We start from the raw sequence: 15,922 nt of genomic DNA on the forward strand, positions 1-15,922 counted from the left end.
AGTGATGCTTTCTTCACATACAACATACTAACATAATTGTTTTTAATTTAATGACCCATCATCCGGTCGGCTGCATCATGGCAGTTATCAAACAAAAGTTTGTAATTTGTTCCTCCGGCCTTCACAAAATCTGACACTGTCTTGCTCCCCCGAAAATCTTTTGTCTCAACAATCTGTCAAAAAAATAATAAAAATAACAATATTAATAAATGAACAGACCAAAATTATGAAGTTAAGTGAAATTGAGAGTACTGTAAATTTTATTGAAACATTTCTAATTAAGTCTTATTTTAAAAACATAGGCTTTTATATGCACATACACAAGGATAAAGTAATGTCCCTCATCTTTCAAAAATACTTGCCTTCCAGTTACTGCTTATATGACGGGCAGCCACAACAACAGTCTGGGTTGAGATGCCATAGCCGTCTCCTTTATGGACCAGCCATTTAGTCCCGTCTTCTAGAGTAACTCTAAAAGACCAGCAGATGAAAACTGTAAGATTCAAAACACTCACTCCCCTAAATATACAAATGTGATGTATTCACCGTGATGCATATAACACAAAATAAAATGATAAAACTGTTGATTATAACTTGATTTTACCTGACTCCAGAGTGGCTAAGTTTGCCTAATTGGAAAGACATCCCCTCCAGAGGCCTGGTCATCCTCTCTGCCATGAAAACTTTGGAGTTGTATAGCTTTCTTAGGTCAGACATTTTGGAAAGGTCATAACTGTAAGAGTTTCCTTTCCCTGAGGATATTAACATGATATTAACATGAGGGAAAAAGATCATTTTAAAATGGTTTAAGGCTAAGAAAACAAGTTTAATCCATATACTTGTTAGTTATTTAAATTAAAATAAAACAAATAAAAACATTGGTGCAGACAATGTAGTGAAAGTCATGCTAAGCAAAGTGATAATGAACAAGATTTGTAAATGTACCATTGCCCCATGAGGATTCAGCCAGCATGACCACTGTGGACAGGAGAAGCAGACCCAGTGTAGTCTTGAAGGACATCATGGTTCACTGCAAACTACTTTGGAATGTCTGGAAGTTTGCTACCAGAGGAATTTTATACTTTTTTGAGCCTGTGATCCTCCCCTTTTCGAAATGCTTGCTTCACTGCTGATTTCACCTAAACAAACATGACATGTCCACACAGTGTTCTGGGAAATAGCAGGATTGCACAATTTTGGTTTAATAGATTGTTTTTAGAGTTCTATAACTGTGCTGAAGTTTTGAATCTCAAAGAGGCCGCATGTTTCTGCTGGTAAATGGAAAGCAGGAAAAGCCAGAATTGCATAACCAAATCATTAAAAAAAAAAAGAACATTGAAAACAGAAATAATTCTTACTGTTTAGTAGAATGGTTTTGTTAAGTACTGGCTTTTAATAATCCGTTTTTTTATTGTATACTATGTGTGTGTTTGTGTGTGTATATATATATATATATATATATATATATATATATATATATATATATATATATATATATATATATATATATATATATATATATATATATATATCATTATAGTCTTTCAATGAAAAAAACTAAAAAAAAAAGAAAAAAAAAGAAACAAGCAACCGATCCTGCCTTGTTATCTTCCCAAAAAAGGAATATTCTGTCATAATTTACTCATTCTTGTGCGGTTACAAACATGCATGACTTTCTTTATATATATATATATATATATATATATATATATATATATATATATATATATATATATATATATATATATATATAAAATATATATATATATATATAAAAAAAAAATATATATATATATATATATATATATATGTGTGTGTGTGTGTGTGTGTGTGTGTGTGTGTGTGTGTGTGTGTGTGTGTGTGTGTGTGTGTGTACTATGACATCGCTGAAATATGGTCTTTTTGCAACAGAAATAATAAACTTTTTGTTAATCACGTCTAAACAAGTAAACTGTATTTGCCAATTTCTGATGAAAATGTGTTATATCGCATGTTTTTTTCCTTTAGCAACTGTCATGTAGAGTAAAAAACCACTTCCTGTCATTTACAACAAGATCATGTTTACTTTCAGTTTTCTAATTACTTTCACTTTGAATCATTATAGTCTTTCAGTGAAAAAACAAAAAAACAAAAAACAAAACAAAAAAAAACAAGCATCCGATCCTGCCTTGTTATAAACACTTTAAACAGACAGTCTTCCCAAAAAAAGGAATATTCTGTCATAATTTACTCATTCTTGTGCGGTTACAAACCTGCATGGCTTTCTTTCTTCTGCAGAATGTTGACTGTTTTTGTCCATACAGTGAAAGTCAGTTTATAACAACCCTGAACACATTACCTTTTACTGTATGTATGTATATATATATATATATATATATATATATATATATATATATATATATATATATATATATATAAATGTTTTGTTGTTTTGTGTTGAACATAGGAAAGAAAGTCTGTAACACGTTATTTTAAGGACCCAGTTCTCACTATTAACTAGTAGCTTATTAGCAAGCATATTACTTTAATATTGGGTGTTTATTAGTACTTATTAGGCCTTACTCTTCATGACCATATTCTAAATCCTTTAACCCAAACCCATAGCAGCAAATTAGGAGTTTATTGGAGGAAAACTATTAGTTAATAGCGAATATGTGTTCCCTATTCCTGTAGCTCAACTGGTAGCAAGCAAGCAAGTGCAAGGTTGGGGGTTTGATTCCCCGGGAACACATGATATGTAAAAATTGATAGCCTGAATACACTGTAAGTCGCTTTGGATAAAAGCATCTGCTAAATGCATTAATTTAATTTAATTTAATTTAATTTAATTTAATTTAATTTAATTTAATTTAATTTAATTTAATTTAATTTAATTTAATTTAATTTAAATGTAATCGTCATACAGGTTTAGAATGGCATTGTTAGAAACTCAGAAGTGAAGACCAGGAGACTCTTGGGGATCTTCAGTATGACTTCTTTGTTGAGAATGTGTTGTGTGGCGCTGCAGTCATCAAAAGTCTAACTAAGGCAGTGATACATTGTATTTTACATATATTTATGAGCAGTGCTTATACATAGCACCTGAGTGACAACCTTAAAGCATTGAAATCATGTATTCAGGTAGAGCAACCTGCCCCATTTCACCAGTACCAATCCAATCATCATAATAATTCAAAGACTGGGGCAGGGACATTAAGATATAAGTCCTAAAAACCAATAACTTCTTTATAAGATTCCTGAAAAATCATTCCATTACACCAAAGGATCTTGCTGGCAAATTAACAAACTATTTAGGGCATACATGTTCCTTATGCCACTCATCTATAGTGCTATCCAAATGCCCGCTGTACAGTCTTTTGAAACAGTTTCAGAAAGTCAGATCTCTCGACCACAACCACAGAGCTTTTAACGAGTCTTACTCTTATATAGTGACGAAGGTGTGAATTTCACTTGCATAAAAGTCAGCAGTGATCACTTTCAGTTTTAGTCTGTACACCTCTTGACCTTAAGAACACAGACAATAAAGAATGGGTAGCACACTTCAGTGCACTGCGTTGTGTAACACAGTACAAAAAAACAAAACAAAAACAAAAAAAAGTGCATAGTACATAGTTTTGGATTCAGTCACTCTCAAAGGTTTCCTCAATGTTTTAGAAATACACATGACATGAGACATATTTGTCTGTTCTGTTCTCAAAATATAATCAGGACATTAAAAAGCAGCTTTCTTTTTAAACCTTAAAATATTTCAATTTTTACATTTAAATTATAATTGTGAGTTTCATTACAGGTTAACAGATATACTGCATATATACAATATATACAGGTAATTTTGAAATATTATATATGCTTATTTTGTCTCCATGTTTAATTTGTCTCCTAGTGTACAGTAAACCACAATCCTGTCACCAGCACACCATATGTCCTGGCACTGGTGTATATTGAGGGCTTTCAAAAGGGCTATTCAGAGGACTGGATTCCACTCCTCCAATGGAGGGCAGATAGGCATGATGTAGGATGGGTAACTGCAGAGACAGCCTGCGCTGAATGCTGTGGAAGCAACAGATGCAGTAAATGAAGTGATCTGGAATTTTAAGAAAATTCTTTTCAAAACAAACTATAAGAAATCTGCAGATTATTGCACACGTTTAAATTCCTGTTCACTATTAAAAGGATTGATAACTATATATGAAACGCACTGTTCAGGGGAGTTAATGTCCTCCAGCAGTCTCCTGTTACAGTTGGAGCTTTCAGGGAGAGTGCGACATTTCTCTTTGACTGGAAAGACAGACAGAATAACAGTCAAAACTATTTCTTGAATGATGCTAAACCTTCTGAATACACATTTGATAAATAAAGAAGAAAAAAATAATAATCAGTAGAGTGAAATTATGCAATCAATCTCTGGAGGTATAACACAATTATTATACTCAATGTTTTATTTTCAATGATTGAATGAGAATGAGCCTGTGAGGGATACACTTTATAATGACACACATTGTGTAAATGTCCTAGATCATAATTTTCAAAGCTATTCATGGAGCTTCTCTTTACTGAAAGATTTTTTTCCCCTTTTTTCTTCAGAAACATGTTTTGTCAGCTGAACAGTCAGTGGGTTGTTAAAAAAAGTCCATTGAACACACCATCATTTTATCCTAACAGCCTTGTTTTCATTCCTGTCAAAATATTAAACATCACAGTTTGATGATAATGTTTTCATGTTAGGTTAATGTTATGGTAGACCGTAAAAAAAAAAAATTAATAAAAAATAATTTGTGCCTGAATTGATTTTTACGTTACATTATTCATTTAGCTGATGCTTTTATCCAAAGCAAGTTACAATTGCTATATACTGTATGTCAGAGGTCGCACACCTCTGGAGCAACTAGGAGTTAAGTGTCTTGCTCAGGGACACATTGGTGTCTTACAGTGGATTCAAACCCAGGTCTCTCACACCAAAGGCATGTGTCTTATCCACTGTGCCATCAACATTTTAGAAGATCATGAGATACCAAAGTGTTCTGCATTTATGTGAAGTGCCTTAAAACATCAACCCTTAAATACAGTGTTTCCTGCATTTACACAGAGGCGCTCACAACCATTCTTCTACCTGCTTTGTGCACAAAACTTCTGATGATGACATTCTCCACAACATGAGCGCTCAGTTCATGCAGTTGCCTGGTTAAATCCTCCAGTTCTGAATCCAGCTGCAAGAAATCTCAATAAATATGAATATTGACAACAACATAAAAATGAGTGTGTCACCCTTCTTGATTGTGCTATTGTGCTATATGCAGTGTTGGGCAATGTTACTTTTAAAAGTAGTGCATTAGAATATTGTGTCACTCCCCATAAATTTACTTATTTACTTTCATTGGAAACTAATGTGTGATGTTACTCTTGTATTACTTTTTCTCATTTGCTTATTAGTCTGATTGCATTGGTTCATCGAGTTCTAAGACATTAGTTAAATAAAATGGGAAGAAATACCAAGCCTCAAACCCATGACCTTTGGGTTTCAAGTCAGACTCTCTTACCATAAGGCCATGACTGCCCCGTTACATAATCTGATTATGTAGCTCACATATTTGTAATGTGTAACCGACAAAACTGGAACAAATCTATATGTATTTTGAAGTATTGTTCTATATTGTTATTGGCTTCTTCTTGCCTGGTTTGTCTTGTTTTATCTCGAGTTTGAGTTTGTTTGGTTGGAGTGACATTGAATCGGATTTCAAATGATCAAATCCGATGTGGTTATAAATCAAGTATCTACGACGTAAGTAAATGTATTCTTGCAAAAAGCTTCTCACTTCATTGATGTGCCATACGAGGTGTACGTTTTCTGACAGTAGAATGTCCAGACTAGACGAGACGTTCTGTGTCATGTCAGTCACGCAGACAGATGCTCCTGTGTCGTTCTGCTCCATAATGTTCCTCTCATCATTGTATAGTCCACTCTCCTTTTCTAATTCGCTATGCCACTGTGTGAGGTGGAACCTCCTCGACAAGAATTCAGGATCAGGACCCATCCTTATTATAATAATCTGCAGGTTTATAAATATCTAATTAAATTAGAATATGATATACAAATGACATACAAATATCAAAATTGCAACTTTAAAAATGATAATTTCTTAAGAAATCACTACATGTTTGAATAGCATTTCAGTTAATATGCACCTCATACCTTTGGAATAAACACCATACAAAGAGTGCTACAGCAGCATGTGATGATCACAAGGGTCGCAATGCAGAACTGCACATTTGGCTGGTCCTGCCACAGCATGGATGCACATGTACCAATCAGAATCACTGGGACTGACACAAACACACTGATTCGGATACTCCTGCTGTCATTTACGGCAGGGATGTTCATGTGGCGTGTGATCCATGCCAGGAAACATGTACTCAGCTGGACGGGAGACAAGGACATGTGTAAAAAAATTTGATTCATTTGCCATCTGTTTCATTATTGCTATATAATTGACCACTGTTTGATATGTTTTTAATCTTATCCCATACCAGGATTATCCCCTTATAGACGTAGAATGCAGTCATCCAGAAACCCATGTATGTGTTTTCACATCGCTCTGAAAAGGGCTGAATAAAAAAATCTTGCCCATGAGGATCAGCCTAAAACAAAAAGAGAAAAATACTGACACAAAAATCACCCCAGGTTCAAAAGCGTATACATTTCACTGTGGATTTCCAGGTGAAAATAACACCTGGAAACTGTAATAAAACCGTAACTATTCATTGATAATGATAATCTGCCCCAGTAATCATAATTTGAGTAAACAAAAGTTGTTGGTGTTTTACATATTCTTTCAGAATACTACAGCAAAATGAATTCCCACAAATTATGATTACCGAGGCAGATTATCAATGAATAAGGGCTTGTGGTTGTGGTTTCAAAATACTTTGTTATGATCTCATATATTTAGACTCTTTCCCTTTTGTGTTGCAATGAAGAAAGGGTAACACTTTAGTATAGGGTCCAATTCATACCAATAACTACTTGCTTATTAGCATGTCTATTATTAACATATTGGCTGTTTATTAGTGCTTATAAAGTACATATAATGCATGACATCTATAATCCTACCCAATACCCTAAATTTAACAACTATCTTATAAACTATTAATAAGCAGCAAATAAGGGGTCAATTGAGGCAAGTCATAGTTAATGCTTAGTTAATAGTGAGTATTGGACCCTAAAATAAAGTGTGACCGAAGAAAGACATCACACATATTTGGAGTAAATGATAGATAGATGATCTCTTCATGAATGCTTGTACATTGAATTCTTGGCTCCATGAGAGATTTGGAAAATGCGTTTTTTCTTGTTACTCACCACTATATGATACTCCTTCACTGTTCTTCTCAAAGGATCCAAAATTTGCTGACAAATTAATAAACTCAGGTCAATTAACAAAAGAAACATAACCAGGAGAACCGGCCCATAGTTCTTCATGGCCTGAAGAAAGTCAAGAAAAAAAGACAAGAAGCACACGCTGTAACAATTAATAATAGAAATTAATTATTTTCAAATAAAATTTTTTAATAGTAAGAACAAATACTATCACATTCGTACCTTTTTTTCACTGCTGTGGTTTTTGAATAATGAATGAATTGTCCATGTTTTTGCAAACATTGCCCCAAAAGCTGCTGTACATCCAATAGATAAACATGATATTTGCACCTATGAAAAATGCCACAGATCATACATATACTGCATATAATCCCATAACAGATCTCAACATAAATATCACCTACTTCTAAAAAGAGCTATCTGAATAACAACTGTAACAATATTCTTACTGCATAAGTACTTACAGAGCAAGAAACGTCAAACACTCTGTCGGAAACATAAGACCCATCTAGTCCCATGAAGAAAATGGAGGAATAAGACAACACAGCGCCAAAAATAATCAAAGCGTTCATAAAAGGTCTTGACATGCTAATGGCCCTGTGAATGACAAAAAAGACGAGAATACAACAGATCTATAACCATGGTTTATAAGAAATGTGTTTAGCACTGTTGAAAGAAAGACCTAATAAATACACATTCAAGATTATAAACCAAACACACAACTTACCAATGATTGCGGTGTTTCACACTGAAGACCAGGAAACTACAAGCTGTAAAAATTCCCAAGAAATTTAGAAACGCCACAATACCGTAGAGAAATATATTGATGCGTTTCTTGTGAGGGTACACATTGGTTCGGTCCTTTGTGGGTTTATCCCCTGTTGAAGGCAAATGCATGTGTTTGTTTTATATAGCAGATACTGGGTGTTTTAAATTTTTTACACACTTTCACAGGCACATTTTCAGCATGCGAGTCAGACATATATGTCATTATCCTGCACACATTCCTCATAAGGCCTGCTAAAATGCATATCATTATATTTCTATAAGAGTCTTACTTTGAAATCTGATTGGACTGATGAACTCTAGTTCGTCTGTAATGGCACTATATTTTTCAATATTGACAGCCATTCCATCTATGGAGGGAAAAAAACCCAGCTTGCAATAATAATAAAAAGACATTGTAAAGAAACTAGGAAGTCTCAAATTAGTTGTACTGTACCTTGACACTGAGCAAACAAAACATTGGCCATTCTTTCACCGTTTTGGAACATAATGTGACCCTGCATAACAATTTTGAGCAATGTTAAATTCTAATATGTCATTTCAAATATAAATATATATATATATATATATATATATATATACATACATACATACATATATACATACATTTATTATAATAATAACAAAAAGAACCAGTAATATGTATATGACATTTTTTTTTTTGGATGTGTTAAGAACTAAATTCAAATGCATCACAAATGCATTTTTCTAATGTCATTTTTATGAAAAACATGTATGTATAATTTCTTAATTAAAAAAAAATGTCTTGGTGATGTAACTGAAGAAAATAATGCTGTTCTATTATTTTTATAAATAAATTAAGCAGTGAAGCATTTTGTTTTAAAATATTAATACTCTTCATAAGAAATTGACATAACATTTGTTAATGATCTTCTCCTCTTTATCATATCAAACATCATTATTTGTCACTGACCCACATGTAACAGAAATATCTAATTGAATATCTAAAAAATAGAATTGTAATGTATTTGTAATGTTTATGTGTTTAAAATGTCTAAAAGATAGCTAAATGGATAACATTTTATGCATATTGTGTTTGTTTTTATAATCACTGTTATCTGTCCATTATTTCTCAAGCAGAATTTTGAAACTTGTACACACTGTCACACCAAAGAAGTTGATCTCTTCCATGGCCTCCAGAATCATCCGTCCCACTTCTTGCTCAGTGACAGTAAAGTTGCGATGGATGCTGTATCTGTCTCTGTACCTCACAGTCTCCATGACTCTCGTTAAAACTTTGGCAATTACCCAAGTACCATCATAAGCAAAGCCATGAAACTTGCTGGCTCCCAGATACTTCAGCTGTCGTCTTTCGTCATACTCCTTCTCGTACTCCTGAGGTGTCTGAGTAGAATCAGTATAGATATGAAATCAAACAAAACAACCCCTAAAACACTGCTCATTTTGCTCATGCCAATGAAAGATGATGATGCAGTCAAATGCAAACATACCCTACCAGAGATCCCTCTAATGTTTCTGGTGCTAAGAGTCTCAATATCTGCACTGATGGATCCCTCTATGGCAGTCAGTATGTTTCCCGCTGTGCAGTTTGTGGAGTCAGTGTCAGTCCACCAGCTGGATTGGGTCCAGCCCGGCAGAATCCACTGGTACTTTTGGCCATACATGCTGAGATTATACACCTGTGACACAAAAGCATGTTTATGGTTTATGTTGTATGAAACTGTGGTGCTAACTGCAATACTAAAATGCTTACTCATTTCCATGTTTTGCAGCACTCTATAATCTAAAGAACCTTTTCCAACAGTAAAGCACCTTTTTTGCAATGGAAAGGAAAGAATAAGTGTATGGCTGGGACATACTTACACAGCAGAAGACTTTAGCAGCTAAGCTCACATCAAAATGAGCTATCACTATTCTCACATCGTTGTCCTGTTAAAAAAAATGGTCAAGGATGAAAAATATCCACAGATAAATATACATGATGCACTGTGATATGCGGATGTGCATTATAAAACAACTTTTAGCTTCCGCTTTTATATAAATAAGCCTTGAAAAGTTCTTTATTGATTTATGGAATGTGTGTGAGGAAACCAGACCATTTTATACATGCCTTCAGTTTTTTCACACTATCACAAGGGGCTTCAAAGAAGCTCTCTGCCTCTGCAAGCTGGATGTTAGCCGCCTTCAGATGTCTGCTTAAGTCTCTCTGTATCTTTTTGAGAGAAGGCGAGTTTTCAGTTCACATTCTATCAAGCTCCACATACTTAATCGTATTGTCCCTACTTAATTCAGATTACCTCTGTGGACCTCTGCTCACGCTGAGTCAGTGTACCGACTCTGCTCCATCCATACTGCCTGAGAAACCTCACCAGCGCCACATTAACTGCACTATCCGACGGCACAGTACGGAAGAAGTTTGGAAATCTTCTTTTGTTGGCCAGTGAAGGTGCTGTTACTCCAAATGACAGCTGAGAAATGCAGAAATAGTTGCGGGGGACAAATAAAACCAAGTCTCTCAAGAATTTCCTTGAGTTGACCAATTGTTTGAGTACCTGAACAAGGTTCCAACCTTCCAGAGACTGGGCTAGGATAGATGTCACTGACGAACACACCCCTCCAAAGATCATGACAGGTTTGGGGCCATTGAATATAGTGTCAAAGAATGCTTTGAGTGCTTTGCCGTTATCACACTAAACGGGGAATCACACAGCAACAGTGAGCAAAATTAGCCTAGTTGTATTTGTTGTAATTTTGGTGTGGGTGATTGATTTCCCACACTACTGATCGACCAGAGGAAATGTGGTAATGTGATAACCATATACAATATGTTTAACAATACTACAAATATGAAATAAAAGGCTGCCATGCTTATTCCATTAAGAGACAAACTCGTATTATAAATGCATGTTACTCAAAAAGGTTAAGAAATTTTGCAAGGTTAGCAGAAAATACAACTTCGGACTAATTAATTTGAGTTTATAAAAAGGTCAGCGGTTTGTGCTCTGTTTAATATTACTGTCTAACAAATGAGTTAAAGGGAAAAATACAACCAAACTCTCCCTGTGATAACGATTCAACCCTTTCATAAAGAGTTGTAGTTGTTATAATTATAAATTCTAAAGTTATAATTAGTAATTAGTATATCAGCCCCGTGTAATGTGTTATTTTTTAAATGCGCTGGTACAGTAAAACTGCTTGTTATCTGAGAGAATTTAAAGAGATTTTACGTTACCTCTGAGTCTGTGAGGTGAAACTGAAGCTCGTAGTTGCCTAAAGGAGATGGCTGCTCACTCAAATGATGCAGTGCTAGCTCAACAGCAGGAAGCACCTCTGCCGTAATGTTGCCCCTCCCTGGATCTCCGCTTAATGGCATAATCCATAAAACTGGCAGCTTATGTCGCACCAGGCAATAGTATGATGGCATCTGAGTCAGTTCCCAAAAAGTGAGAACATTCAGCAAGCTCCACCAGTATTCCATCCCCCCAGAGAAAAATCAGGCCTGTGCTTGAAAAGTAAGCATCAGTGTAACAAACTTACACTGCCCTGTGTGCAGCCCTGAGTCTTTAAGCATTTTCTAAAGCTTCATCTGTTGTCACCTGGAAAGACTCTAGCCCTCAACCATCCAAAGGGATAAAGAGATAAGGACTGACTGTGGACATCTGCTGCTGTGCACTAAATCCTCAGAAAGACGAGGAGATGCCGTCACACAAATCTGCACAGTTTGGACCCTTTTTTTCCGTGTACAAGTTTAAAACAAATACACAGCATTTAATTTAATATCTAATCTAATTTAGTCAATGTCAAGATAAGTTTCAGAACCATTACTAGGAAGACGAGAAGGAATTTTGTCATTGTTGTCATCTGCTGTCCATCTGTGGTGGTCCTGCAAACACGAGAGAGAAATAAAGAAAAAGGCAGAAAGTGAGAAACTGAGCAAAAAAAATTAAGATATTAAAACTTAAGTAAAAGAATAAAAATGGTGCCATAAACCCTGCTACATTTTCAACCTGCATGTTTAACAAAAATAACAAAGCTTAAAGTCTACACAGATTATTTACTTATATCTTTTTTATGGATTATTAGTTGTTTCTATCCTCATCACAAATTAAGTTGTTGTCTATAAAGCATCAAGTTTTTTTTTTACATTCTTACATTTTTGCTGTAACAGTACAAAGCATGAAATAAGGACATGAACAAGGTACAAAGACATAAAAAAGAGAGAGAAATTAGTGCAACGTATAGTAGACAAAAAAAAGAGTATACTTAATATGTTTTGCCTACTAAGATGCTTCTAAGTTTAACAGTCTTACCTTGTTTAATCAGTGAAAAGTGATTATATGTTGTTAGTCCAAACCCCAGAAATTTTAGAGCCAGCCCTGGGTGTCAGATCCTGTCAGAAAGTATCTGTTTTGTCCAGTATCTGAAAAACTAGTCAGCAGAGTTGTGCATTACCCAAAACCTATTAACAGCAAGTCTTGTCTGGCACCCAGAACTGTATTAACAGTCATCTATCAGCAAGAAGTTGACTGAGAAAACCAAAGAAAAGCAGAAGCAGTACAGGAAGTAATGATAATTAATTAATTAATTAATTTAATAAATAAATACAATTAATTAATATGATTATTAAAACAAATTGTAACACTTTCTATGAAACCTATATTTATAACAGATTATAAGGGTATTATTAAAGGGGGGGTGAAATGCTATTTCATGCATACTGAGTTTTTTACACTGTTAAAGAGTTGGATTCCCATGCTAAACATGGACAAAGTTTCAAATATTAAGTTGTACGTTTGAAGGAGTATTTTTGTTCCAAAAAAAACTCTTCCGGTTTGTCACAAGTTTCGGAAAGTTTTTTTCGAGTATGGCTCTGTGTGACGTTAGATGGAGCGGAATTTCCTTATATGGGTCCTAAGTGCGCGCTCTTCTGCCGGAAGAGCGCGCGCTCCCGTATAGCAGAGCAGAGAGAGGCTGAGCACAGCCTGATCAGAGCGAGAGCGTCGCGAAAAGTCACAAAAGAAGTGTGTTTTTGGTTGCCAGGGCAAGACAACCCTGCACAGATTACCAAAAGAGAAACAGCATTAAGGGACCAGTGGATGGAGTTTATTTTTACAGAGCATCAACGGAGTTGTGCAAGTGTTTTTGTTTGTTCCCTGCATTTCGGATTGCACGTCGTTTATTTCTTAAGGATAATGCAGTCCCAACGGGAAAGGGTCACGATCGTGTGTTGGAACCACAGGCGGTGAGTAAAACTGCTTCAAATATCTCTGTGTTGTTAACTTAGCTATCAGCGCGTAAGCAAATCAAGTAAACAACATGCGATGTTGTCATCAAACTGCACTTTCCACATGTACAGCTTAAAAAAAAAAAAAGACGACATCAAGTGGAACTTAGTCATTTTCCAAAACCGATAAGCAAATACACACAGTTTCAGTACATACCACATAGCATACCGCCTTTGCTGATGCAGCTCTTTTTAAATTTCAGCCTCTGGATCTGTTTCACAGCTTCCACATGCTCTCAACTCAAAAGCCTACTGGCGCTCGTGGTTCTTTAGCTCCGCCCACACGTCACGCCTCTAGGCGCTCGTTTTTTTCCGGGAAAAATCGGTACAGACTATCTTTCTCTTATGAATATAATAAAACTAAAGACTTTTTGGAGTTATGAAGGATGCAGTACTACTCTATAGGTACTCAAGATTAACAGGATATTGAGTGAAAACGAGCATTCCACCCCCCCTTTAAGGCATTATAATGAATCCATTATGCATTGTTAAAAAAAAAATGTATTATATGTTTTTTCATCTCATAAATAACCATAACAACAATTATATTATGTTATAAACCTTCCCTTTTTGTGGTTATAACTTTTATTAGTATGATTAATTATAACACGCAATAAATATCATGTTAAATTCACTTCAAATTCAAGTCTCATACCTTGACATTATTTAATTGAAATTAAGATCTGTACAGTATCAGTATCTTATTGAAATGACAATATATCGTTAAAAACAAATGTGCCATATTCATCTGATCAGATATCTGATCTCATGGCTGTTTAAGATCAAATATTATTTTTGTTATTAATGCTGTTGTCGTTGTCATTGTTGTTTTTATTTATAAGTCTGGATTAAGGAAAGCAACAAGTGAACAATGGCAAGACATGATAGTTATAATACTATGGGAAATATAAGTTAAGTGGATGCATTGTGTTCATTGTGTATTATACATGATCATACTCTTAAAAGCTAACCACAAATAAGTAAATATTATAATTCTCTGTAATGCTTGTAATGCTTGTAAAAAGTTTTTTATAATACATTATGCATTCATTATACTGCCTTAAGAATACTCTTATTAATTTATACATTATAAATACAGGCTTCATAGAAAGTGAAATGGTTTTATTTGTGAGTATAAAACACTTTTCAAATCACAAATGCTGAATAATTAATGGAAATAGCAGATGCATGTACATTTCTAGGTCTGCATTACAATTACCAATTGGTGTAGAATGCATATATTATTATCCACCATCCATGGAAGAGATACCCCCTGACTATGTAAAGTGCTTTGAGTGCCTAGATAAACGCTATATAAATGGAAGGAATTATTATTATTATTATTATTATTATTATTAATTTATCACTGATCTGTGTGTGATCACCAGCTGGAGTGCTCTTGATAACCAAGAGAGGGCACTCCAACCCAAGCCTCTCACTTAGACTTGGACTTCATTTCCCATAATCCTTTTCAGACTCATTAGCATTGGTCTACTCCGTGGTCATCCTAAGCTTGGACGCTTTTGTCATTTGTAAGTCTTGTATGTGCCAGCATTTCTATGCCTCATTTGTTTCTGTGTCTTGTTTCCTGGTTTTGTTTTCCTTTCTGTCTTTGGATTAACCTTTGCCTATGTTTGTGCAATGTTGCTAATTTATGGACTGATTATCCTTGTTATGATCTTAGCCTTTATTTGGCTTTGATTGTGATTGTGGAATATCCCTTAAATAAATACTGTTTGGATCCTCAACCTTTGTGTCCCTGTGCAGTTTTATGACAGTGTATACAAGTATAGTTTGTATTAATAATTATTAATAATTTCTGTTTTAGTGTTTATTTATCACATTAAATTAAATAAGCAAATCATTAAAATTGAGTAAACAAAATATTTTTAAATATTTTATAATATTTTATTTATAAAAAAAGTTATGTATAATTTAGGTAACATATCAATATTTTTGAATATTATTGTATGTGATTGGATAACTGACAGAGAGATCGTGTCAAGTCAGCTCTTTGCCATTGTCTCTCTCATCCAGTTATTACACACTTTGGTGTATACTTTTAAAGATTCTGTTGATACAATGCCCCTCATTTCGTAGGACTGCTCTTTAGTTCTACCAGAAAGACTCAGGAGGTGAAGATAAACTCAAAAGTATTTATTTACAAAACCAATACAAAGAACAGAATTATTTTGGCGTAGGCCCCATCTGTAGCTTGAATCAGACATTGTAGATTCCAGCTAATCCTGCCGAAGACGAAGGCAAGGCGGAGCATACCCCAAAAGAAAGAAGATTAATACTCACCAGACAAAGTGATACAGTGATAGAGGACACGACAGGCCACGAAAGGCCGGACAGTGATAGAGGCCACAACGGGCTGGACAGTGATAGAGGCCACGAAAGGCCTGACAGTGATAGAGGCCACGACGGTCCGGACAGTGATAGAGGCCACGACATGCCGGACAGTGATAGAGGTCACGAAGACGGACAGTGAT

General features: G+C 34.9%; 1 pseudogene; it reads right to left on the reverse strand.

The window, feature by feature from the left end:
- Positions 1-3,879: 3,879 nt before the first annotated feature.
- On the reverse strand, positions 3,880-12,133 carry LOC113099597 (gamma-aminobutyric acid type B receptor subunit 2-like; annotated as a pseudogene).
- Between the last annotated feature and the right edge of the window lie 3,789 nt (positions 12,134-15,922).

This window comes from Carassius auratus, unplaced genomic scaffold (genome assembly GCF_003368295.1).
Source record: "Carassius auratus strain Wakin unplaced genomic scaffold, ASM336829v1 scaf_tig00216980, whole genome shotgun sequence".
Lineage (NCBI taxonomy): Eukaryota > Metazoa > Chordata > Actinopteri > Cypriniformes > Cyprinidae > Carassius > Carassius auratus.